Below are 26,043 nucleotides of genomic sequence, written 5' to 3' on the forward strand. Positions count from 1 at the left end.
TAAGTTATCTCAGGAATTTATGCATCCTTTCATTTAGCAAAAATCATCCTGCAACTATGATCTATTAGTTCCGTGCTGTTCTTAAATATGCTATTTTGTGCAAGTATTCCCCTTGTACTCTAAGAAGTAGAAATGTGTAAAGGCAGTCACTTCTCTTATTTTATATTACTCTCTCCATTGATTTGCCCACCTACTTGGCTCTTCTGTGGCAGGGGAAAAAAAATGATGATAAATGCTGTAAATAAATACTCTGGGTTTCTATGCCAGTTAGGATATTGTGTTAACAATCCCAAAGCATATTGTCAAGCTAAACGGAAAAATTGGTACTGGGGATTCTACCTTGGCTTACTCATGGTTACTCAAGTTTCATTCTTACTGACACAAATGGGGATCGAATATTCAAATTTAGATCTGAATTCCAAATATATTAAAGAACGTTCAGCAACAAATGTGTCTGCCCAATTGGGGGTGGTTAAATTAAGATTAAAGATTGGTTTCTGTACCTCAGCACAGACCTCCCATGGTGGTGTATGCTTTGTCCCCGGTGAGTGCCAGAAGAAACGGAGAAGACAAAATAGAATTGTAAATCCCCTACAAATTGGTGAAATCACCTCCAGACACATAGGTCATCAGGAAGTGGACAGTGTATAGCATTCAATGACTAATAAATCTGCAGAAGAATGGCAGTTTTTAGGGATAATTTGTGTAGTGGGGGAACAGTGTTCCATAGGAAGAGGGACCATATCCTCGTAAGAATTGGGAATTTTGTTCATGACCTATGCATGTCCCTGAAACCTTTCCTATTGTCCATCCACACGGCCACATTATTTTACCAATTCCTTTTTCTGATACTTCTTTCAGTCAGTCCAGATACCCAAGTCAGTCTTCCTACATTCCTTCTCTTAAATTTATCAGTTCCATGAAATCCCACTCAAAAATGAAATAGCCTTATTTGGGGCTTACATAATTCTATTGATTCCTTTTATATAATATGCATTTATATGTTATACATTCGTGATATTACCTAATTTGGTAGAATATCAATTCCTTGCCCCTACTGACTGAATGAGATAATTCATGCAAAATGTTTAGCAAATTAAGTACGTGGTAACAAACCCCAATAATGGCAACCATTACCTGTAAACATACTCAAATACATTGGAAGAAACTTGGAGAAATCCATTTTAAACAAGGACTTTGGGATGAACTCATGATTTTTTCCGTTCAGGGTCAGATAAACAAAATCATAGGTTTCTCTTAAATTACACTCCAGGACTTTATCTCCATACTCTCTCTAGAATGCTTCCTTATACCTTCCGTTTCATACATTATGAAATCAACCAGTCCTCATGTAACAATCGTCATCATCGTTATCATCATCACCATGATAACCATTTCTCCAAAAAACACTTAACAATATTTACAGAGTACTTTACACTTTATAAGGTACTTCCCTTTGTGTTTTCTTCTTCCCACAACTCTCTGTGGTTGACATTGCAAGTACAGAGGAAACAAATCACGTTGCTAGTGTAGGACAGATCTAAGATTCAGAGTCTGATTCTCAGATTGCATATCACAATGATGAATGGGAGATCTGTGCAAAAATTGTACTGCAGACAATTTTTAATAACACCTGCAGGCATATCTCACCTTCAGAGAACAAATTTTGGAAATAATATTGAACTAATCAGTGATTGAGCCTGACCTTAAGGAATGTAGACATTCTCTCTTGTATGTCTCTAGTTAGTGACTGTGGAAAGGGTTCTGGGACCTTGGTTTCCAGCTGCCCCCAAAGCTCTTGCAGCAGACAGAAAAGCAAGCAGGTAATCAGGGTATAAAGTTAAGAACATCTGCTTTCTTATCAGGACTGTAATGTGACAAGGCCAGAAATATGACGGGTTATGGCATTTTTTTAAAGACTTAACAGTTTTAGAGCAGCTTTAGGTTTACAACAATATTGAAAGGAGGGTACAGAGACTTCCCTGTACCACACATGCTCCACACATGCACAGCCTCCCCCGTTATCATCACTTGCTAGAAAGGTACTTGTTTTCTTTTTTTAACCAAGGATGAACCTACATTGACACATCATAATCACCCAAATCCATAGTTTACCTTAGGGTTCACTCTTGGTGGTGTACATTCTGTGGGTTTGTACAAACAGCATAATGACATCTATCCATCATTGTAATATCATGCAGAGTGTTTTGTCACCCTATAAATCCTCTGTGCTCTGCCTCTTCACCTCTTTCCTCACCCTACCTTTGGCAAACACTGATTTTCTTTCCATGTCCATAGTTTCGCCTTTTCCAAAGCATCATATAGTTGGAATCAAACAGTATGTAGCCTTTCAGATTGGCTTTTTTCATTTAATAATATGCATTTGAGGTCCCTCCATGTCTTTTCGTGGCTTGGTAGCTCATTTCTTTTTAGCACTGAATAATATTCCATTATCTGGATGTGCCACAGTTTGTTTTTCCACTTACCTGCTTAAGGCCATCTCAGTAGCTTGGGTCATGGATTTCGATGAAGAAAAAATTCTAGGGATGAGCAAGTCTGTTCATTAACATGTCTAATACTGCAATGTTACCAGGACTCCACATAAATATGTCTAACAGCTTTACAGCGAGAGATAAGTGAGGCATGGATGTTTACAAATTATTTGTGTCGTTGGATGGGATGAGAAATGGGAATATGCCAGTTTCCTATTGAAACAACAGTTCAGCAGTTGACAAAACATTCCAGATAACAGGAAGGACTGTCTGTGGGTGCAGTGTGAGTGCTTAGTCACTGCCAGGTAAGACAGGAAATGGAAGCAGATGATTAAATAGAGCTAAAGGAGATAATGCCTCAGCCATTATTATTATTATCCACTAATTATTGCTGTGTTTCCACGATATACCCCACATGTGGGTGCCGTCTTCATCCTCGAAGGGCTTATATCTGGGGTACACGAACAGTGCTATTTTTGACTTGTTTTCCTAGTCATTGAGAATATTTGAAGAACATACTTGAGGGTTGGTGGGAGATTTAATGTTTCACATCTATGTTTTTAATTGAGGAAATGTTAGCATCAAAGTAAATTTTGGAGATTTTGACTATTTTGCTGTGGTGGAAATGAAGAGAAAATATTTTGACCACATATGAAACAAATGAAGAAAAGCTTACCAACTAAATTTTAAAAATAACCATCGAAGGGCTGATTTGGAAGGTTTATTTTTATTTTATCAAGCCCTAACAGAACTCTAAGTTCTGAAAGCAGAAACTTTGGGGAGAATGATTTGGGTGGGTCGACAAAACAGAAAAAGGGTACAGAGTTTGCTGGAAGACAGGCCTGCCCATTCCCTGCTACTCACCTGGAAAGGTTTTAAACTCTGAAAACAACATAGAACAAACACATCTGCACATCATTAGCATTAAATAAGGTCCTGTAAGAAGTCAGAATATCCTTTGGGAACAAATTGGTAGAGTCTCAAATCCTTTTCAAATTGCAGAAGAGAACATGTTTTACCTTCCCATCCTGTGACTGGTAGAGCCTTGAGAATACCTTGTGTATACATATGTATTTATTTGATTTGTAAAACAGGCCCTTTTCCTTCATAGCCAGAGGAGCCATTCCCAGAAAGCGTGCAGGCAGTCAAAACATTTTCAAATCCCAAAAGCCAAAGGAAACTAGCTTTTCGTTTATTTACCGGGCTTTGTCTTTCTAAACATTTTCTTTTTTAAACTGGCCCTAAAAGGGCAATAAACTGAGTCCCTAGTAGGCCTGAGAGGAGAAAAAAAAAGATAAAGATTAAAGGACATTCAGCAGGAATGTCCTGCAAATGATGTCTGCCTCAAGATGTATGGTCAGTGAGATAAGTCTAAACAGAAAAACAGTCTAGGACAATCTGTGCTCTCACAAAGCAGCTAAATGGTCTCGGCAACATGCTTATCACAAACTCAACCAGGTAGCATATTTGTCAAAAAAAACTTACATGAGGGTTTTTCTCCATCCCAATCTCATTACTATGTGTCAGCAGTGCATTAGGTATTGATGAGGAAATATAAACATTCAAGAAATCGAGTGGTATTTTTTTGCTGGACATGTAGCTGTTGACATAGAAGCAGGTATTAGAAAATGCAGGGTAAGTTCAAGATCTGGGTTCTACAGAAAGAGAATGAAGTGACTTAAACCAAGTTTGGAGTTTCAAATCTCTACAGAATTCCATTATTTTGTAAAGAATGAGTCCTTCCCCTTTTAAGTGCCAAGAGACCAACCCACACAATGTTTAAGTAATTAGCTTCAATCAAAAGTTCAAAGTTGAAAACAAATCGAGAAAATCGAATGGTATGATTGGCAAAGGACCCTTTCTTAGTGTCCTAAATGCTGTACTGAAGCCTTCAAAAATAACTAAGTATTATAAGAACTGAAATAATGTAGATGGGGGTGCAGATGTAGGGACATTGACTGTGTTATGACAGTCCAGAAAGGGGCTTCTTCAGGGAATTCACCCGGATCAGATACTTTAAGGTGTGGTTGGATCCCGTAGATCCAGAACAAAACATCATATTTTGTGGCATCTCTCCTTAATAAATCTCTTTAGACCATACATTCATCTGCATATGTGCAAAGTGGGGGTGGGGAAGTAGGCTTACCAAATCCCAGAATTTAAAATTTATGGAGTTTTCACTAAAGTCATCGAGGAGGGAATAGGGCTACCTTTACTGAGTCTCTGCTGTATTCCAGGTATTTATTATTAACCTCTACTTGTCACAACTATCTAGAAAAATAGATAACACTATCACTATTTTGTAGAAAGAGAAATATGAAGCTTGTTGTGTTTAAGGAACTTTTCCAAGGTTACTCAGATCAGATTTTTAAGTGAGAGTTGCTTTCAAAGACCGTATTCTTCCACTGACACCAAACGTGCAAGCTTACCACCTTGAGAGGCTGTCCCAACTTGAAATTTAATCAGGTCACCTGGTGGCTCAGTCTGTTAAGCATCGAACTCTTGATTTCAGCTCAGGTCATGATCTCACGGTTGTGAAACTGAGCTGGGTGTGGAGCCTACTTAAGATTCTCCCCCCCCCCCCCCCCCGCCCGCCCCTCCCCCACTGTCTCAAAAAATAAATAAATAAAAATAATCAGTGGTGGTTTTGGTCCATGGTTAACAAACGCAAAGTCCTGACCCCCTTTTCACAAAGCTCCTTGGGTCCTCTTGATAATTGAATTACCAGGCCTGGCATTTCTTATGCCATCTAGGGAAAGATAGAAAGGTAGCCAAAGGAAGGGAAAAAACAAGAGAAAGAATATTGGATCTGTCTGCTTGGTGGTTTCTCTTAGAGGAAGTAAAAGGAAGACACTTCTTTTCTTTTCTTCTCTTTTCTTTTTTCTTTTTCTTTTTTTTTTTTTTTTTTTCCTGTCTGAAAGGGAAAGGGTAGCATGGGGTAAAGGTAAATAGAGAATAGTGATGTCGTGACAATGAACCAAACAGCACAGGAGAATTGGCTTGGGGGTAATTTCTCCATCTCCCTGATCATCACATCCTTCACTGAATGAGAGAATATTCTGTTTGGCTTTCAGGCTGAGGTTGTCATGCAAGAAGTGTATATTAATTTCACATTTTCTCATAACTTTCTTTTGAGGATAAGCGTTTTGGTTTTCTGCTGTTTATTATTTCAAAGGCATCTATATGCTAATATATCTTATGCTAATTATTTTCATGTTTTCCCCTTAGGTTATGCTTCATATCACCCACCGGGGAGGATCATCTCTCATGAAAACTTCCAAATTTGATTTTGAAAATTATTCAGAAAAATTTAAGCCACGCTATCTCCCACTGTAGGAAAGAATATACTCTGGAGGTTCCTATAATTCAAAGAAAATGGACTGGGATAACATTTGGGTTTGCATGCCACCAAAATCCTCTCGAGAAGGACTGCCAGGTACACAAAGCATTTAACATTGTGACATTGAAGTGTTGGAAGAATAATTAAAATAAAAATCTAATAATGGTCTTTTTAGAAATTGCTAAACGACTATGTTTGATCTAGGGACGAGAAAGGGAAAAGCTGTTTTCATTCTCTTGGCATCTGAGGTGTAACTGCTTTACTGCTATAAATACCATATTTTAATTGTGTGTCATCACTTCTTAGCATCATTGCTGGAAAGTTCATTCTAATAATATTAATGCCTGAAGCTGAGTTTCTGCTTAAAGAAAGAATCCGGTAAAAAAGGAATTTCATATAATTAGCTAGTTTGATGTTTTCTTCCAGCTTTTTCTTTACAGCGTTTTGTTTTTGTATTTTGTTGTACGTTGTTTTGAAAATAGGTTGCAATTTTGTCAAAAAAAAAAAAAGGGGAAATTAGCCAATTAACCTGTCTTAAAAATATTTTTTCAGGCATCTTCTTTGGAAGATAAGCAAGGCCTAAAGAAATGATTTCTCAACATGAGATACTAAAACTTAGATCACTTTGGAGGGTAGTTTACATGTCTCCCTTGGTTAAGAATTAGGCCCCTCTTGTCCACAAGCACTGTCAGAGGCACAAGGAAAAGCCCTGCCCCCCCCCCCCCCCCCCCCCCCGTTTCCCCAACCTCTGAATTGTGCTCTGTCCTGCTCAGCACTTAAGGAAACCAAAGAATCAAGCACTGGGGGGGGGGGGGGGGGGCTTCATACTCCAGACTTAAGTTCATTTTGTGCCCCAGCCCCCTCTTCACCTGCTCCTCTCTCCACCTCTCGGTTGCTGCGCCTAATTTCATTTCTATTTTCTAAATGCTTTCACTTGGAGGCCTCCACAATGACTTCATTCTGGCACCTCAGCGGCTGCTCTTTCGCCTCTCGGCTCATGCGAATACCTCTTGAGCTCCAAGACAGCTGTGTCAGGAGGAGAGTTTCCTTTGAGGGTGGGAAGAAAGGTCTCCTTCTGCAAGGGTGCCGGACAAGCAAACGTGGCTCTCCTCCAGACAGGGGGGTGCTCAGAGCACCCCGACTAAAGACAGGTGTAGACAGGTACCTGGGCAGCGTGTGCTAGGACTGCAGCCAGCATTTCACCATGTACAGTCATCACGTCTCCGTGAACAGGGAGGACCAGGGCTGGGGATACATTTGGTGAACTGGTTAGAAAAAATGATCGTCAGTTAAAGGTACAACAACAGTTTGTTGAAACCTGGCTATGTTCGGTACATTCTGATGAGATAAAAGACCTGCCGTAGTTGATGTGCTAATAAGCCTACGCGACCCCTCATTCTTTTCTTCTCGTGCCACTTATTTGCCCGTGACTATAACAAACTAGCCACACATCTCCCCTTCTAAGATTGTGTGCAAAGAAGGATTCGACCTCAGTGCAGCCCCAGCTAAGAAGAAACTTTCTCTTCTCGCTCTTCTCTGAGCATAATTCAAAGACAACTCAAATAGAAAAGCAATTTGTGTGCAATTAGGCTCCAAAATTTATTAGGTGTAGGTGAACCATGCAATGCGATTAAGGAGGCTGCTGTGAGTATATTATTCCCTTCATGTACTAAATTCCATAAGGACAGGAAAGAGATCTATCTATCAACAACTGTTAGCCTGTAGCTCTGGAAGGTGGCTGCATTTTGTGGACTGTCAGCAAATACTTGGTGGGCATGACTCAGTCTGTATTAGCAATGAAACTTGGTTCAACAACGCCCCAGAAATGCTGTGTGACCTGCGAGGAGTCGCATCCCTGGGTCCTGTAATGCTCATGGGGCATGCTTCAAAGCACAAGGCTTCGAATAATAGGGACTAGCATCACATAAGCCTGGAGTTGAGTTCCACATCAATACCTTCTAGTTTTCTGACCCAGATGAGTTTCTTGATCTCCTTGAGCCTCGTGCTCCTCGTGGGTAATATGGAAGGGGAAAAAAATTTAAGTTAGCTGTGCAGATTAAGTGAGTGTGTGGTGCCCACACCTAGTAAATGCTCAGCTAATGGTCACTACTTCTATTATCATTATCATTTTTACTAGTAATACTACTTTTAGGATTGTTCTTCTTATTATTAATGACATTAATGTTTGGGTGAAATGTCCAGAATTTTTCCTCATAGAGAACTTAGGTAGTGGGGATCAGGAGATACACACGTGAGATAGTGTTTTTGCTATGAAATGGAGAGGTGGAAACCTCGAGTTTTAAGGGTGATTCACCGGAAGCCTCTGTACCATCACAAAGTGTCCATAAACACTTTTTGTGGTTAAATCTACCATGTTGCACAAGGTAAAAATAATTTTAAATGCAAACAAACGGTACTGCTTATATCTAACCAATGCCAGACATTCAGGTAATATAGGAAAACAAGTCACTTGGAAGATAGATATTTTTATCCTCCCTGCCAAGAATTCAAATGTCCAGCTAATAAAACTGGCCTTTTCACTTGTCTTTGGGGTACCTGGGAGTATGAAAAGCCATTTTGTGAGTGGCTTTTTCCGTTGCTGGTAGCGGTGGTCGTTGATTACAGGATACAATTTGAAACTCCTGAAGGTTGTGAGGCATGGCATGGGTCAGGACGAAGGCTTCCTATAAGAAAAGCCATCTTGCTGGTTGAAAAGCCCTAGTGAGCTGCCAGGCCATCTTTGTGGAGCCGGAACATCGTAAGAAAGCCTGCGGTTGGGTCTGTAGGCCATTAAAAAGTTTCAGCCTCACTACTAAACAAGAGAAAGGAGTCTTGCGTTTGCCTCAAAAACACACGCCCCTCACAGACAGAAAAGTCAGATGTTAATTAAGCCTTTGAAGGGTTAGAGTGGATCATGCCATTCCATATCAAAAAGTCAGTTTTGACTTCTAATTGCATGCCAAAACCAACCAACCAACCAACCAACCTGCAAACGTATTTGCTAACAAAGGTTCTTATTGCACACAAGTCGCATTTAAAGTAAAAAGACAAATCTTTTTTTCTTTGTATTTGGAATGGTTCAAAGCCCAACAGAGCCTTCATTGAGTCTATATTTGTATGTTCCATTTACTTTTTACCATTTCCTGTGGATTTCCTTCTTCATGAAGCCATCCCTCAAAGGAAATGCTGACAATAAGTTAATGTCCATACCTTGGTATATTTTATGGTGTTTCATTTTAAGTGTTCACACTTGGATTCGAGTGCAGCATCCTTTACCTTTGCTCAGCATATAGTAGAGGCTAAATAAATAGCAATTAAAAGAGACAGGCTCTCTAAAGTTACAGCAATATTTCCCTAGATTTTCTTATCATTCTGTCATTCTTCTGTGAAGTTCGTGTAATTTGTCCTCAAATGGGCAAGATTTGGGATTGTTCACAGTCACAAGTGAGAGAACAAAATAAGAGATTTTCATTTGTAAGATTGCCTTTCTCTTATCTATTGGTCTTGCCTCCCAGACTGTCTGTCTGTCTCTGGAAAGCAAAGTCAATAAAAATGATTAGAGCTGGCATCTCACAAATGTACACCCTTAAACCATGAAGCAGTAATGCTGTGCAGGAAATATTTTTCTGACCTTTTCAAATTGCATCCAACTGTCTCGGGAATTTCTCAGTGACTAGAGGTAATAAGGTTCAATCCGTTTTACTGGCTGGCTTCAAATTTAGTTCCTCCACATCTCTAACTTATCTATTCTTTGCATCTTGGCTCTGGCATCCATTCAGCACAGAAATCCATGCATCTAATCTTTTCTCCCCCTTCTCAGGTTTTGCTAAAGGATCACACTGTGGAATCTACAACCGTGACAAACTTCTGCACTTACTGCCCCTTGAAAAACAAAATATTGGCATGGGAAGGTTGGTGGGCATGTTGTCTTTTCGGAAGCCCTTGTTGAATGTAATTAGCTTGTAGATTTCATCCCTGTCCTACACCACAGTTTTTACCTACGTGATTTATGCCTCAGTAATCTTCATTGTGTGAAACTTTTCCAACTTAACTATATCACAGGCACTCTGTAGAATATTAAAGGGGCAAACCTATGCGCATTTCTTTTGTGTTAAATTGATTTTGATTTTTTTTTCTGCGAGTCCAAACGCAATGGGCATACTCTTCACCAGCAACCTGCACCCGCCCCCAGTAAGGACAGGAGTCATCCAAGTGTGACACGCTAAAAGGCAGCTGGGCCGCCCCATTCGTCACCATGTTCCCTGACGGAGAACAGAAAACAGAAGCTGGGGACACGTTTCTTGACCTCACAAAAGTGTTGGATGTCAGGAAGCCTTGACAAGGAGTTCAGAAATCTTGTCTTACTTTTCATATTTAGAGCATCTCCGTGCTGTGATTCTGGGGAGCTACCAGAGTTTCCTCGTTCCTCCAGATTCAACACACACTGTTGTTCCCACCCATCACCTGCGCCCTGCCTTCTGCAGCGGTGATTAGAATCTTGGCCGGAAGGTCCTGTGGTCAGCGGGGCTTGGAGCCGCTTTCTGGAGCCTCTCTCTGTTCATGGGCAAATAGCCACCAGGAGGAAGAAATCTTTTTGAAGTTGCCCTTCTAAGAGTCTGTGTTTGCTTGTACACTAATTGTCAAGTTTGATCATCATAAGATAATTGGCTTTATAGAAATGAGATCATTTCAAACATCTCTATTCAGAAAAAAAGTTTAAAAAAAAAATAAGTTTAGAGGGTAGAGGATGAAGAACAGGCTGGTTTTTTTCACTCACGTGCAGCAATGTATTTTTTTTTTTCTTAAAAGAAAGTGAGTAGACTTATGCAAAAGCTCATCTTCATAATATAGCCTATTTTTTTTTTCATTTGACAAAACAAAAATAATGGAGTTGGTGACAGGTAAAAGAAAAGATACAAAGTATGTTTAAGAATGGGTGTTTTTTGAAGTTGCTATTTTGTCATATGAAATTCAATCCATCTTGCTACTAGATGTTGACCTGGAAAGGGACAACAGTCCTCATGTTATCCCTTTACAGCCTGGGTGTGGGTAGCTGGTATTTTGTTCAGTAAAGACGAGGTATTCGGGCAGTTTTGCAAAGTCAGACTTACCCACTGTTTGCCGTGCAGGGCAGTGTTTTTACCACCAGCCGGGGCAAAGTGAGGGCTTCCCGGGTGACAGTCGCTTGAATGGAACTGTGTGGTGCTCCTGACGGTGGTTCCTGTAGGTGCGCATACGCCTGTGTGCACGCGTGCAAGCGCGTGTGAGGTGCGCAAGGTGTGCACACGAACTTGAGTGTGGCATCGGAAGACACCAAGCAGCTCCAAAACCAAGTGGCCTCTCAGCTCTGCCTGGGGACCTCAGGGTCTCAGTGGATTGCAGACTTTGCTCTGCCCAGGAACCCTCCCAGAACAGAGGGGGCTCGGCCTGCGGGCTCAGATTATTGTACAGTTGGCACCTCCTGTTTCCCGTTTCTAAGATCTTTCCTACTGGGGCGCCTGGGTGGCGCAGTCGGTTAAGCGTCCGACTTCAGCCAGGTCACGATCTCTCAGTCCGTGAGTTCGAGCCCCGCGTCGGGCTCTGGGCTGATGGCTCAGAGCCTGGAGCCTGTTTCCGATTCTGTGTCTCCCCCCTCTCTGCCCCTCCCCCGTTCATGCTCTGTCTCTCTCTGTCCCCCCCAAAAAATAAATAAAAACGTTGAAGAAAAAAAAAATTTAAGATCTTTCCCTACCGTCGGGACCTGGAGGTAGAACAAAATCGGTGTCCAGCCCTTCCACTGCAAGTGTAAAGTGACTTGAATGTGGTGGGACGAAGGCATGAGGCAGCGCGGGGCTCCATTTGCCATGGCTTGTTTTGTTTTGCTGGGTAGTCTTAGATTTGGAGCGCGATTGGGGAACGAAGGGGGAATTGCCAGGTGGAGAGGGTAAGGGGGATGAGAGGCCTGATTAGCAGTGCGGTGGAGACTAATTACTAGTCCTTCCTTATTGGGTAACTGCTATTTCCTGGGTGTGGCCTGCATCGCTCAAAACCACCCTTGCTCTTCCGAGGCCCCCCCGGGAAGACGGGTTAACTACTCGGTTTACGGGGGGGGGCGCAAAGTGAGGCGTGAGACCGTTGAAACGGAGTTTGTTTCTGAGCAGCAGGGCCTTTGTGTGAAGAGAGTTGTTTTTACACGGAAAGGAAGGAAATAACTCGTACCCAGTGGGCTTTGACCTTTCCTCTTCCTCTTTCCCCCTCCTCTGTCACCTCCTTCCTCCTCTCGCAGGGCTTCTCCTCCTTTTTCTTTTCTCAAAGAGAGAATCAAAGGAGACCCAGCTGCTGAAACGCCATCCCACTGTGCCTCCTGCGACAGCGCATTCTTCTTTTCGCGCTTGCTGTTCAGCTACTTACTTGTTTTGAAAGTTTGATAAAGGGCGCTGAGTTCTGCCTCTAGTGGCTTCTATCATTTTCACATAAGGTAATTTTTATTACCTTAAAATAGTACTACAGACGGCAGAAGATGGCGATTACAGGCTGTCCTCAGAAGTTCACATTCTGCCCCGCCTAATCTGTCCTTCCTTCGTCCGAGTTAATGATTTATCGGGGTGAAAGAATGGATTGAGGGAGGCAGAGACGCAAAGGTATTTTTGTGAGTAGCCCAGCAAAACCTGTTTCTCCAAATATTATGTTTCTAAATCAGGATTGAACTCCTTCAATTAAGGTCTCTTTTCTTCTTCTATTTGCCTCACATATCAATATTACAAAAATAAACATGTATGATTGCCGAAGCAGGCTTGTTATTGTGGACTTGGCTCGATGGAGATGTCGATGCCCGAGGATTCAATTTCGCTCTTACAGTGATAACTAATACGCTCCAATTTGTTTCTCAGGGAAGGAGCTTGGTTATTTATTCCAGGTAAACCGGGCTGCTTCTGTTGCCACAGCATCGAGTAGTCCCTGAAACTGAGGCTGGCCACCTGATGGGGCCTCCTTTGTTCCCAGGCATATCAGAAGACAGAAAGGACTCAAATCTTCAGCAGAGTGGTAGAATCTCAAAAGCTCAGTGACCACCGTTCACTGCAAATATATCTCTTCCTAGAGTGGGTGTTCTGGAAATTCAGACTGCATCTCACTTGCAATAAATAGCCCCCTTTAAAAATTTCAAACAGAACCTCACAGGAAAAGCAGCATGGCTTTAGATGGAAAGATGATTTCAAGCTCTCGCTCTCTCTCTCTTTCTCTGAGGTCTCTTGAATATGCATGTGATCCCAGCCCAGAGTTCTTCCAGGAAAATCTTTATGTTTGCACAGGTCTCCTTCGATTCCCACTATCATCCTTATTGGAAATAAATCTAAATAAATCAAAATAATCTAAACAAGGATAAATTGTTCCGAAACTATCTGCCACACACAGTTCATCTCCCACACTTTGCTTTCCATTACTGCTGAAGGAAGGGAAATGATGGCATCAGCTTTAAATCTATAGATTTAGTAGCGGGCACCTGCCTGTGCCTCTGTGATATACTGGCGATCTCCACTTATTGTTGGGGTTGCAGCAGTATTTATGTTTCCTTAATTGGAACCCTGCGGATACCCCATGGGATTTCCTCCCTTTGGCTAGACAGTATATCCATATAGACATAGAGCATAGCCACCGTGGTCTATTGTAATATTATAGTCAGAAATATCAACATGGGGATCAAAATTAAACCAACACCTGGGCTAATGGAGTTTCTAGACTGGCTTTTGATATTATTAAGAAGACACCATTTTTCTCAGTGTTTATCTTTGGAGTTAAAGCAATGTCAGCAGAAATTCAAATTGAATACGCTTTATCACGATGTTTCCTCTTCTGTTTAATTCTTCATCGGGTTGCTTCCAGAGGTGAGGGATGACTGATAAAATTACCAAGTACCCCACGTAATGGACAAGTAAACAAGAAACACAAGAGGTTTGGGCACACTATGTGAAAATGTTACCCTTTTATTATATCTTCTTCCTTTTTAAGTGAATGAATATGTTAAGATCAGCCTTACACAAATGCTTTGAAAGCTCAATTTTCTTAAAATTACATTAATTACGATGAAATTAACAAGTAAATCCCCTTTATGTTAACTTAGTGTCAAAACAGGATTCATCACCTTGGACATCAGAGGGCCCCTTCATTGTCTTTATTTGTGCTTCCAGCATTTGCATTTGCTTATCCCTTGTGCTATTTTTATTTTTGTCATTGGAGTTCATGAAGACTTAATCATCAGCCCTCTAATTTTCCAGAAAAAAAAAATGTTGATTTATTGAACTGACTGCCGAAAAAGAAGAGGAAGACGAAGATGAAGAAGATCAATCTGACATTGTAGGTTAATAGTAGGGAACAAAACACATTCATAATTAGAAGAGAAAAGGACTTTCCTTGTTCATTCCAGTTTATAATAAAAAGCCCCTCGCCAAAGTGTCTTAGAAAATAATGCATTCAGACTGAGTCGAATTACCGCCTAGCAGATTCTATTTATCTGTAGCTTAAAAAGCAGCTGCGTTTTTGTAAAAAGCAATGAATGTGGCAGTCCTACTTAAAGGTAGAAGAAAAAGAACACCCCTTGTTTTGTAATAAGGGGATTTTCAATTTAAAAGAGAGAGCGAGCCTGTTGTGTGAAGTACGGTTATTACATTCACTGTATTCTATCTCACCCACCAGGAGGCTAATAATGAAGGGCCGGGGAAGGAGGCCAGTGCTAGGAGGGTTATCTCACTGCCTCAGATGCTGGATAAGTCGAAGGAAGCAGAGTCGCTTTTGGATGACATTCAGAAAGGCCGGAGTGATTATTTGGGAGAGAAAAGCCTGCCTATTCTTTTCCAAGGTAAACAGTTCATTTCATCTGTCGGCTGCATGTTTCGATGTAAAAATATGTTTATGTAAAGATATCTATAAAGTTTGCCTTAAAAAAAAAATCATTTTAGGTGCGTGACTGTTCCCCTGGCCTGCCCATCCACTGATGAATTATTAGCAACGTGCCTTAGACAAAGGACGCACGGGAGCCCCACCACACCTAGAGCCACGCTTTGAAGGATCTGCCAAGCTCACTTTTAATCATGAGAAAGAAATTACCCACATGGAGTCAGCAGAAAATGAGAAAGTAGAGCTCGTGCTGCGAATAATTCCAGCAAGTGCCAAGGGGCTAGTTGAGGAATGGCTTCATGAAGTGAATATCTTTAGCTTGTACTTAGGGTTTGGTTAGCGTATAATCATTTTCTCTTTTAGGAGCGTTGACTATCCTCAGTGTCTTTCCTCACTAAAGCGTGCTCAGAGCATTCGTCAGGATGCTGACAGATTTAATATCAGTCTCGTCCTTGTTGTTATTTACTATGACTAATTTTACATGTGCAAATATGCAAAAATCAATTTAGGCGGAGAGGCGCTCTGGAGCCAACGACTGTTAATCGCTGTATGTGTGTGTGTCTCGCTTGCGAGTGGATGTCCAGTAATTTCTGTCTCTGTGTGTGTACGTGCCCTTGTTCTTGTCTTCTCTCCGTTGTGCCATAGGTCGGGAGGTTTGGCCAGCCAATGCCTTCTCAGATGTGGTCTGAGGCTTTCATTTGATTTTTGGACCAGGAAAAAAAGAATGTGTCACATCATGATTAATGGTCAATCTGAATTTTCAATTCATATGAAAGGAGAAGGGGGAGGAGGATATGAGCCCAGTGATGAGACTAACCTTTTCCCTTTGGGAAGAGCATGATTCAAATTAAACATCACTTTCAGTGTGAAATTAGTTTGAAGGCTTCTTTTTTTTTCTCCCCCCCGTGCCTGGTTTAACTCCATGGTGGCTGCTCCTGCGGAGAGGACCCTTCCATCCGGCCTCTGTGCCCGAATCTGTTCCCAGTAGGCCATAGTTCCTCTTCTTTTGTTTTATTTTTCTAAAGACCAGGTCCAAGAAACCAAAAAAAAAAACAAAAAACAAAAAACAAAGAAGAATATTTTACTATAAAAGCATCATTATTCACAAGATAAGATTTTCCCCAAAACATGTTATTTCTTTGTGTCCCACTTATGTTTCCAAAAAAGAAAAATAAATAAACAAATAAGTAAATATGTAAATAATGTTCTTCTTTTGAGGATAATTTTGCCAGGGAGGAGGAAAAGGGAAGCGAGGGATCCTTTCCAAAGACCTTTGAGTGCCCTCGGCTTTATGCCAGTTTCTGCTAGCCGAGTGAGCCACATTGGAGAACAGCAACCCCAAACCCCAAGCTTTTCCTCAGTTCTCTAGTTCCCCACGTAACTGAGTCACAGGATCGCCATGTCAACCTGCAGCAGCTCTGGCTTCAAGCAAGCATATGCCGGGACAGTCTGAAACTACCCTTCAGTACCTACCAGAGACTCAGGCCCAAGCTTGTAGAAAGAACCCACTGTCCATGGAAACGCTGGGCCGCTTGCCCATCTGTGCACATTCTGGATGCCACAGTTAGGCATCATCAGGATTTGATGTTCCACTGATGCTCTTTCTGGAATTTGGTGGCTTGTAGAGAAAGGACAAGTATAGAAAAGGCCAAGAGACAGGCTCGTTCTTCCATGTCTTTTCAAAAAGATGCTAGGGCTTTGTAATCCCTTTCCTACAGGAAGAGAGGTGTGGTGGGGGAGGGGAAGCAGCTGGGTGGGTGAGGTAGGGGAGGGGAGGCAGCTGGGGGCAGAGGTAGAGGTGGAGTGGGGGAGGTGGAAGGGGGAGGTAGATGAGCAGCTGTGTTTATTTTAATACATATCATTTAACCCTCACCTAAAAACAAATTGGAGAGGTTTGGGAGTGCATTAATCTGGACCCAATTAGCATGTCTTTCTCCTTCAAAAGTGCAACCTGAGATTAATGAATATAAAGTAGAGTTTCAGATGCAGTGCTTAAATCATTTGCATGTTTCATGCATGATAATTGAATTTATGTATGCACTTCCTATCATTTAACTATTTCCAGTCTCCTCCCTGTGATTCACACAAACCAAGATTTCACTACAGTAACCTCCAAGTGGAAATAGCTTGCCTAGACCTTACTCCTAATGAGGAACTCAAGTTCTTGTTTCTTTTATTTGAATTTGAATCATACGATATTTTTTTAAAAAGCAGAGGGAAGTTCTTATTAGTCTGGGACACTCTTTTAGGAGGTGGTAAATAGGCATTCTGAGTTTATTTTTGGAAGGCCGGAAAATCCATGCGAACTTATGGCATTGGCTTATCAGTGGTCACAGAGAACTGGGTTTCAGTGTGGTCACTTCTCAATATATTAATAACTCTGAGAGCAATGTCACTTTAATGCAGCATAAAGAACGTTCTTGGGCTCTGGGCCTGAGGTATTTAGATCCCTGGGAGATTTAGTGCACCGGATTGTTTCTGGCATAGACCCTGGCTTCTATAGATGTGGGTGGGGGGATGGTGTCAGCCTCCATGAAGGTCTGTAGATGGGCAGTTAGCACTTGTGGTCTCTTAGTATGTTGTAGGGTTTTTTTCTTTTTTTTTCTTTCTGTTTTGTTATTTAGGTGTAGAAGGCTTAATGCTGACTTAGTGTGAGCAGGTGCTAAGTTTCCCCCTCTCCACCTGCCCCAGAATGAAAAGTCTGAAAGCTGGCAGTGGGCATGGAAGAGAGCTTCCTGGGGAAGAAGGTGAAGCAAGCGGCTTAAAATAAATCCCCTGGTTTCAGCTCGTATCAGTGATTTGTCTGTCTTCTGTCTTTCCTCATGTGTTTCCGAGTCCGATGTCAAAGTGATGAGCTTTTCTGCAGGAATTCTTCCCAGTGTCCTTTGTTTTTGGTGAATTCAATGGTTGAGTGTCGCTGAGTGTCTCTGGTCTTGTTTCCTGGTCCTTGTAGCTAAGAATGTCATTGAAGGATAAACTCTTGTTAATTTGTGATGTCACAATTTAAGTGTGCTTCCTGTCACTTATGTGTAGTTTAAAATGTTCCTTAATGTAGCATGAAATGATTGGTTAGCTTTGAAATGGTTGTGAAGTCATGTGAAGAAAATAAGTTTTGCATCCGACCAAGATAAATTCACTCTAGTGCTTTATGGCTTTTTATTCCTATGTGATAGTAATAAAGTCTCATGTAGGGATGGAAGCCATGAAATACATTGTGAAAAATCATCAACTAAGAAGGGGCCATCAGTATAGAAAACGGTAGCCTGTGCAGCTGTGAACATGATGGAGAAATGACTTAGTGCATAGCTCTGCTACATGTTTGGTGTCTCTTTGAGTTTCTTTATCCTTAGGTTTTTGACAGCTAAGGAATCTAGGTTACAAGAGTTGATCCATCTTCGTAGTCATCGATTTACATGCACATTCGGGTTTGCTCATTTCTGTTTATCATACATTTTTCTCCGTGTCCTATTATCCGATGCGCTCTAGGAGAACTGTTAATAGCCCACCAGTCCGGTAGGCAGCGATCAGTCCTCCCATGGCTTCTTTCTCCTGTGGCAGTCTTTATTCTGACACAAAGAAGGAATTGTCAAGTCAGACTTGACCTCTTGGAAATGTGGTCCAGATTGCTCTACTCCCAAGCTCCAAAAAGGTGTACATTGCATGGGCTAGATCAACGCCTCCTCAGATCCGTAAATCCACCAGGCCAGTTCCATGTACAGGTGTAGTTCCGGTAGGGAAACACCCACTGTCGGAGAAGGAGGAGGGCTTCGGGGTGGAGTCAGGTTCTCCTCTCTGCCACTTGGAGCCCGGGGCAAGTCTTTTCACTCTATATCTTTAAGATTGGGAGAAGTAACACGGCTGGCAAGGTTGTTGTAAGGATTAAATGAAGAAATGTATACAGGACCTAGCAAATTATTGAGCATGTCGGAACAAAAAAAAAGCCCGTGAGATTTGTTTTTCTATTTTCTTCCCTTTCTTCCCACTCTCCTCCCCCTCCCCTTTCCCTGCCCTCCCCTCCCCACCCCCCCCCCCCCTTTAGACATTGGTCCAAAAACAGAACCTTTGAGAGAGCAAAGAGTTCTTCTAGAATGTCTAGTTGCACCTCCTTTCCATATGTGGCTTAAATGCCTTGGTTGGGTTCATAGTTTCATTTTTTTCTAAATGAACTATTTTAATGTTGATGATTGACCTATTTCACTTTTCTTTTTTTCTGTACATACATTTTTCCTTGACCTGTTTTGACTATTGACCTATACTCTTTTTTACTGGTTTTCTGTATTTTTTTTCAATGAGAATTCTAATAAAGATTATTTGTGTTATCTTTTGCCTCTCCATTTCCTCCACACAATGGGATTTTAGCTTGTGCTCTGAAAATGTCTGGGCTGCCCCAGTAAGATAAATGCTGCCTTTTCCTTGGAACCTGCCCAGGGCAAGGCAGAGAGAACCTTATTCTCCCTGCATTTGCATATCAATGGACTTGGGGAAATTTGTCAGTTTAGTTGTAACTTTGGTGCTGGTTTAACTTTTAAACATATAGAAGTTATCATTTGACTTTATCATGAAAGTCTATAGAATACTTGTGAATAAAGAAAAGGACTTCACAAGCACACAAATGCCAAAACTTAAAAAAAAAAAAATTGTAGAATGATGTAAGTGTATTACATGCTGTAAAAAATAGAATATAGTGCATATCAGTGACACCATGTGTGTATCTAGAATTATTTTATTATAACTGAATATTTCTTTATTCTCTTAAGTTTATTTTTGAGAGAGAAAGAGAGAGATTGAGGATGCAAGCGGGGGAGGGGAAGGGCAGAGAGAGAGGGAAAGAGAGAATCCCAAGCAGGTTCCCCACTGTCAACACAGAGCCTGACACAGTGCTCAAACCCATGAACCATAAGATCATGACCTGAGCCTAAACCAAGAGTTAGATGCTTAACTGGCTGAGCCACTCAGGTGCCCCAAACTTTGTTCTTTAAACCCCATGCTTACCTCTATATATCTATCCAGAACTTAGTAATGTCTCTGATGCTTAAGGACATTAGGTAGGTATTCAAATATTTGTGAATAAATGAATGGGGAAAGAGGGAAGGAGAAAGATGGAAGGAAATAAAGAAATAGATGGTCATATCACCCTAAGAAATATATTGAATGGTTAGGGAAATAGAGTAAACACACATACATAGTTAAGGGTGAACTGCAAGAAGGAGAGTTTAATTCTGTAGCAGAGTAAATATTCCTAAGTCATTCAAGATAAAATGTAATGAACGGTGAACGTAATGAACAAAATGTAATGAACAGAATTACCATAGGGATCCAGAGCAGGAAAGTTCCCTAGATTCAGGGTAAGATCCATGTTAGGATTTAAAACATCAGCCAGATTTCCATAGGCAAGAGTCAAGGATTTAAACATTAATTTATCAAGGAATTTATGAAAAGCTCAAGTGAGTGGTTCTTGGAAAATTTTCCAACGTACAAAGTATTCTATCCTGCAGAACATATTTACTTCTAAATATCTTCACAAGTACCATTAAAAGCAGATAGTGGATTTTAATGGACCCACTTGCTTAGATTAGTTAATTACTGCAGAGTCTCCATGGGCTGCAATCAGCTATTATCCATGTGGGGTAGTCTAAGTTGCCATAAGTCTAAGTTGCCAGCATGCCCATGATTTCAAGGGTGGACATGTATTGGCTCAGTTTCTCCCCTCCTTTCCTTGTATGGTTGTATTTAAACTCTGGCACTTGATGGAACCTCGAGGCCACTTGTGCAGTAGTAGTAGCCTTCGAGAAGGACTCAGCCTCCCCCAACAGCTCTGGATATTGAGTCTGCCACTAGACATGGGCCTTTTCAGGGTTATTGGTTGGCAATAAATCTCACAGTGATGCCTGTGTAAAGTGCATATAAATATGTTGACCAGTGGAACAGGATGCTGCACTCACTCAGCAAGTGAACGAGCCCATCTCTGTCTTGCCAGTGGTCATGGATAAGAAGGAGATAGGAGCACCAGCAAAGAGTGAGACTGTGATTAGGGGACAAACAGTCCTTCTCCTTTCCTCTCCCTCCATGTTCTCATCTGAAGTTCCACTTGGTCAGAGCCTTCACCAACATCACCCTAATCAACGGAAGATACCATTCGTGGGATCTGGGTTTGGGCACTTTAAGAAAAACCAGATCGTCTTACACATTCAAATCACAAAGTGTTGCAATTGTTGGAATTGTGAGGCCTCCTTACAAGGCGAGATAGAGAGCTCAGAATGATGCTCTCATTTTTCCGATGGTCCCTGGTACTCTGAATCCGTGGTTCAAATAGCAAAGCCCAATCTTTCTAGTCACAATTCAAACCTCACCAAGTAGGCATGTCTTCTGAGGTGTTTTTGCCAGAGTGGGGATGGGCTCGGGCTGGCCCTGGCCCACACACTCGCTCACCTGCCTTTGTCACCAGAGTCACCCCCATCTATGTGCAAGGCGTGACGAAGGGGGAGGTCCACCCAGCAGCTCTTGATCACAGTGGTGTCTGTACAGGAGAGCAGAGCCCAGAACTCAGTGAGCACCACATAACATGACCCTCTCGGTCATGGCCTTCAGGTGTCCCATCTCCAAACCCATTCTTGGAATCAGATCTCCAGAAAGGGATACCCCAGACCCTGTTCTTCTAGATTAGACTGTCCTTGAGTTTGAAACGAGGATGGTAAAAGGGTGGAGTGGAATGGGGTCTAAGCGGATCTCTCATGATTTTACTGAATGGCTCTCCCCACACAGCCTTTCATAAAGCAGGCACCAAGACATATGACCCAGAGATTCAGGCCACTGATGCCAGGCCTCCTTACCTTTCTTTCCACCATCAGTCCTTGTCAAGAATATAAAATAAATTACTTGGTTTAAGTTAATAACATTAGCCACGTTTCTAACCAAGAAACATTAAACACATGAAAGAGATACACAAATATTCTGGGAGTATGTTGGAGTAGAGAATATATAAGCAACTTACTCATCACCCCAAATTAGGTTACAAAATAAAGGCTCAAAATACACTGATGACTTAATGGCTTGCTTAATTAAATTCAAGGTCTGCAATCAACCACAGGGCCCCACATGCCTGTATTCCCCCCCCTCCAACCTCATCACCTGTCTGTCATTCATCCAGTCCAGCCCCACTGACTTGTGGCATTTCATGAATGTACCAAATGTGCTCCTACTTCAGAGCCTTTGGAATTGCTGTTCCCTCTATTCAGAACACTCTTCTTGGATATTTACATATCTCACTTCTCACCGCCTCAGGTCTGTGCTTATCTCTCCTTATCAGTGAGACCTGCAAGGACCGTCCTCTATAAAATAAGTCCCCTCCTCCTCCAGACACTGACCGTTCTACTCTTATCCATCTTTCTCCACAGAAGGCACTTTTCATCATCTGATATACAACATATTTCCCTGCTTTTAAAATAGTGATTGATCATCTTTCCTCACTAGAACAGAAGCTCCAGGAGGCCAGGGGATTGATTTGTGTCTCTTGTTGACTGCCTTATCCCCAAAGCCTAGAATTGTATCTGCTCACAGTAGACACTCAAATATTTGTTGAGTGAGGTAAGACTTATCTGGCACCCCCAGGCATCTATGTGTTAAGAGACAGGCATTATGTATCATAATAACAAAGAATCGCTTCTATTTCTCACCATCTGAATTAACCATGCTTTAAGCATTGTATTCTCATAAGATGTGTAGCTTTGTTTTTCCAGTTTCCTCCCTTATAATAATGTTATGTGCGTCTCTGCCCTTGACTTTTATGCCAGTTCTTGGTTAGAATAATTTTTCTTTGTTTTGAGAGAGAGAGAGAGAGCACAAGTAGGAGAGAGAGGTGGAGAGAGAGAAAGAGAGAATCTTAAGCAGGCTCCACATTCAGCATGGAGCCTGACATGGGGCTCAATCCCATGTCCCTAGGACCTGAGCCAAAATCGAGTCAATTTTCAACCGACTGAGCCACCCAGGTGCCCTAGGAGAAATTCTTAATCATGGAATGACAGTATCAGAAGTTTATGGACATTTTTATTGTTCATCACATACATTACCAAATTCCTTTCCAGGCACGCTGTGCCAGTCCACACTCCTGGCAGAACGTAGATGTCAGAAAATTTTTGTTGGACTTCTTAAAAATCACTATTATGCCATTTCTATCAGGTTAGACATATTCCCTTGCTCCCTTGGTTCTTTTGCCTTATTCTTCCGAGAGTCTCAAATTGTACTATGTTTACTTTTTCAATTTTGGTTCTGGATTTCTAGGATGAAATAAATTATTTTAAGTTGTATTTATTTATTTTGAAAGAGAGAGAGGGAGGGGCAGAGAAAAAGGGAGAGACTCCTAAGCAGTCTTTGCACTGTCAGCATGGACCCTGACATGGGGCTTGATCTCATGCCCCTAAAATCATGACCTGAGCAGAAATCAGGAGTTGGACACTTAACTGACCGAGCCACCCAGGTGCCCCTGAAATAAATTATTTTAGAAAGAGAAGTAAAAAATCATCCTTTTCAATTCCCTTATTCTACATATGAGGAAATGAAGTCCCAAGATCATTCCAGTGGTTGTAAGCAAGGCTACAAGTGAGGGACCCAGGACTGCTCTCGAGTCAGCACCTGAAAATATTTAAAAACCATGAGTCAACTAATAGGCATCAGAGTACCCCATGCTAACTCTTAACCATCAGAGCTACCTGTTCCTTATTAAAATGAATGTCAGAATGTCCACAAGAGTATCTCTTGATGTTGAGAGATTAGCTATATTTACGGTGTGTAGGATGTAACTTTTAAGTTGAACTACCTGTTCTACTTGGCTGTGTTAACTTGTTCTAGAATCTTTTATTTTAGTCTCTCTTGCACAATCTGGCTCCTTCACATTTATCTTCTTTCTGAATTTCATAAAATTACAAGGCAACCAAGAAACGAGCAGCATTCATTGCATTTCTTTAAATACAGGTAAAACAATTAGATTGTTGGTCTGTTTACCAAAAAATAAGATCTTGTGCTTCTCTGGAACTGACACAAAACTGTCACTTAGAGACTTCGTGGGAATGACTATTCAAATCAGCATATACATTTATAAAAAGCTCTGGAGACATCTATCTACACAGACAAACACACATAATCTCCCATTTCTTTGTAGAAAAATGTACACTCATGAAAATTTGGAAGTATACGTTGCCTTTCCTTTGAGATCCTCAAAACTGGCCCTATACATTTTTTTTCTCATGTGTATATCCCTTCATAAGATCTCCTTTCAGATAAGGTGTTCATACTTTATTCATGAATTGAATTGTTATGAGAATGCCATAGCTAAAGATCAAACCGTGGCTAACATCCATGGTAAGCAAGAACAATTAACAGAGCCCTCTTTAATTCCAGACACATCTCGAGGGATGAATCAATTGACAACTTAAATAGGACACTGTGTCCTCATAAAAAGCATTAGTATACAAATATATGTCTTATCCTGGTGCCTACTCTAAATTCAAGAAGTCGGAAATTCCAAACTGTTTATGGAGAATACACTATTATTTACTGATAGGCATTAATGGCTCTATAGAAAATGTAAGAGCCCAGGTGAAATAAATAACTCAATTGACAGGGGACCTCTCAAGGGAACCAGAATGAATGAATTTAATAGTTGTTCACCATAGTTGCATGGTGTAGATGTGTACATGTGGGTGAATCCCACTCCCATTGTTCAGGAGAACAAATTTATTTTAGATTAAAGGGCAGAGAGTAGGCTCAGCTGAAAGAAACCAGACTATACACAAATAATACATATGGTTTTGCAATTTTTTCATTTTAAATATGTATTTCTTGATCCATATTCCTAGATTATAGAAAATAATTTCACTAAATACTTTCCTCATTTTTATCAAATCCAGATCCTTAAAGCCAGCTGGACCCCCAACATCTGTCAGAAGCTATACCCTCTCACATCTAGAAATAACCTTCTCTTAAGACATTCATGGCCTCTTCCCTTCTCACTTCATTTCCATACTCTCTCCCCCGACAAGGTGCAGAGGAGCTAAGAAAACAATAATCCACTCACAACCTGTCTCAGACCATATCTTTTACATACTTCATCTTGGTTCATCCTCTCAACAACCTTACCAGGAGGATTTTATCCTCATTTTTTTTTCCAGGTTTGAGAACTGAGTGAGAAATTGTGAGTCACTAGGCTGCTTTTCACAAGATTCTCATTATACCCCCAATGTCCGTCCTCAGACCCAGGGCATGACTCATAGTAGGTGTGCCGGTTATTAAGATATTGTCTCTCAGCTCCAAATCTACCTTCAGTGCTTTGTATACAGTGATACAATATGAGTCTTTCCTACTTCTCTTCAGAGGTTTGAGATCAGAGGGAGTGCCCAACACCACCACCACCACCACACCACCCCTACACACACGCGCGCACACACACACACACCTTTCCTTGTTTCCTGTAATGGCTAACCTGCCCAGGAAAGGGAGGACTTGGGACTCTCAATCACTGCCCCCACAGCTGGTTCTTTCTGTTCATTGTTGCCAGCATTTCCCCATAATTCTTGCTAAAGTTCAGAATGATGCTAGAAAAAAGCAGGGATGGTCCTATCAAGACAAAATATCCTCTGAGTACCTGAGTGGCAAGCTTCCTGCTTCCCATGAGGGAAACAAAGTATCAAGGATTACTGAGCCCCTGTGGGGACACTTTGTAGACCATACCCACTTCCTTGTGTAAATACTGCAGTTGTGGGAGGTCTGTATCCTAGGGCAGATGGCATCTAGAATAAAGGAGAATGAAGGAGTAGGTATTTCAAAGTGACTGAGCCATCCTTTTGCAATCCACACAAGCTTTCGATACTAGAATACAGAGCACATTGTCCAATGATGGCTGGTGAACATGACGGTAGAATTACAGTCAAGTGCCCAATGCTGCCCCTGGCTAGATGCGTGACCACGAGACGTTCACTTCCTCTCCTGAAGCTGAAATTCCTCACCTGAGGAATTCATCCTTCCCACTTCAGGTTGTTTTGAAGCCCAGCTCAAGCTCTGCATAAGCAGAAATATTTTGGTAAACTACCACTTTGGAAACGTAGCATCTCCAAGGTTGTTAGGTTGGAAACTGACACAAAATGGCAAAAATATAATTTCACTTGAAACTTAATGTGGAGATTTTAAATTCATTCACTGGTTCACACGCTGAGCCCTGTGTCAGGGGCTGGGGATAGTGCCAAGAACAAGGCAGTCACAGTCCTCAGTGGGGCCTAATGGCATGGGGGGAAGACACGGACTGAACAGGTGGTCACAGTAGGATGAGCGTCATGAAAGGGGGTGACCATG

General features: G+C 41.5%; 1 long non-coding RNA gene across 20 annotated transcripts in view; it reads left to right on the top strand.

The window, feature by feature from the left end:
- Positions 1 to 16,453, top strand: part of LOC113602777 (uncharacterized) — a 101,723-nt gene extending 85,270 nt beyond the window's left edge. For 18 of the 20 annotated variants that reach the window (XR_008300415.1, XR_008300418.1, XR_008300427.1 and 15 more), the window contains 4 exons: positions 5,721 to 5,928; positions 9,653 to 9,743; positions 14,503 to 14,665; positions 14,766 to 16,453. This is a non-coding gene — a long non-coding RNA (uncharacterized LOC113602777). Of the gene's footprint in view, positions 1 to 5,720; positions 5,929 to 9,652; positions 12,290 to 14,502; positions 14,666 to 14,765 lie in introns of all 20 variants that reach the window. The other 2 variants (XR_008300423.1, XR_008300417.1) reach the window with 2 other exon arrangements.
- The last annotated feature ends 9,590 nt before the right edge of the window (positions 16,454 to 26,043 follow it).

This window comes from Acinonyx jubatus, chromosome B4 (assembly GCF_027475565.1).
Source record: "Acinonyx jubatus isolate Ajub_Pintada_27869175 chromosome B4, VMU_Ajub_asm_v1.0, whole genome shotgun sequence".
NCBI classification, from domain to species: domain Eukaryota; kingdom Metazoa; phylum Chordata; class Mammalia; order Carnivora; family Felidae; genus Acinonyx; species Acinonyx jubatus.